Below are 1,621 nucleotides of genomic sequence, written 5' to 3' on the forward strand. Positions count from 1 at the left end.
ATCGGCAGAGGAGAGCTGTGCGTAACTACGCACAGTAATATCCGTGGCGCGCTGAATAAGGCCTGGTTTTGAAAAGCACTAAGCGCTAAATTAACGCCAAGGGGGAAGATATCATTAGGCCGGTATTTAAGGCCGAAACGCGCATTCTGGCCTATTCTGGCACTGCGCCACGCCTCTTCGGCGTAAAGCGCATTTCGGGGCCTAAAACCATGATGCTATCTTCCCGAGGCAGGCGCAAGATGCGTTTTTTTGCGTTTAACGCCAGTTTTAGCACCTAAGGCCTGTGGGAAGATAGGGCGCACTCTTTTAATTTGGTGCCAATACCATTTGTAATGACACCTTTGTAAATGAAGTGATGGCTTTGTTGCCCAAAATTAAAGTACATTTTCTCAGATTTGTTGGTGTCTTTCTAGTCACACAATTTAATAGTCAGTGTTTCCCATACACTGATCTATTTGTGGTGGTACACCCCAAATAGATTTTGACCACCACAAATACTGCCACATATTAATTTCAACTATAGTTGACTGCAAACTCCTGTTTTAGGGCTTACAGTATATTATTATCTTGTCTGAATATTATTCCAGCCAATAAGTTAGGAAGTTCCCTTTTGACTTAATTTTACTGTTATTTTCAAAGCAAATGTTACTTCAGTTGAGTTCTCCCCTGGAAGTGATTTTGGTATATGGATCACTGTATTAAGCAAGCAGAATTCTACCATATACGAGGGATCAGCCGAGCAGCATTTTGGTAAACAAACCGCGTCACTGGGTGGCAACGGCAATGGAACCCTTTGGAGCCCAAGTGGCGTGAGGCTTGAGTGGCTGACTCTAGCCAGTTAACTCTGTTTACATTTTAAAAACTGCGACAGTTCACACAACTTTAACACGACATGCATATTATACATCAAACTCTTGAGCTAATTCTGCTCTCACTCATAATGTCAAAATATAAGCGATGTCATGTAGCCTATAGTTTTTGAGATATTAACGTTTGTTTGGCACAACTCATACTATTAACTGCCGTGGGGTTCCGCATTTCTGGGTGGCAAGTGACGTCACGCTGAGTCGTCATATACCTGTAGCCTATGCAGAATATATATATAGGGGGGACAATTGTTTTTTCCTCATTTTAAAGCCACAGAACAGTAAAGAGGATATTAATGTGATGTGTGTAGTTCTTCAAAGATCTAGTCTCTTCATTTTGATCTCAAAATGCACCAGATTGATCCATTTTTACTTTAAAATGTACAAAATTTTCTCCTGGGGGGGGGGGGGGGGCATGCCCCCGGACCCCCCTATATTCTCTTTGGGGGCTGAGCCCACCCAAAGCTCTGATCATAAAACCGCCCCTGCCCATCGCTCAATTCGGATTGTAATTTGAAACGGAAAGTCATTTGATAACGATAAAGACTCTACTCTCAAACATTGCCACAGTAGATAGAGTTGATATATGGAAGGGACTTGACCCCAATTCTCACGGGTAGATTTATGAAATTGTGTTTAGAAGGGGCTCTAGGTGTGTGGAATGGGAAGCAAGCAGAATCAGTTTGTTGAATCTCAACTAATAAGCTGACAGAAAAAACCTACAGGCAACGCCAAACCGTTGAATTGTTGAATGT

Source organism: Poromitra crassiceps (assembly GCF_964638095.1).
Source record: "Poromitra crassiceps genome assembly, chromosome: 1".
Lineage (NCBI taxonomy): Eukaryota > Metazoa > Chordata > Actinopteri > Beryciformes > Melamphaidae > Poromitra > Poromitra crassiceps.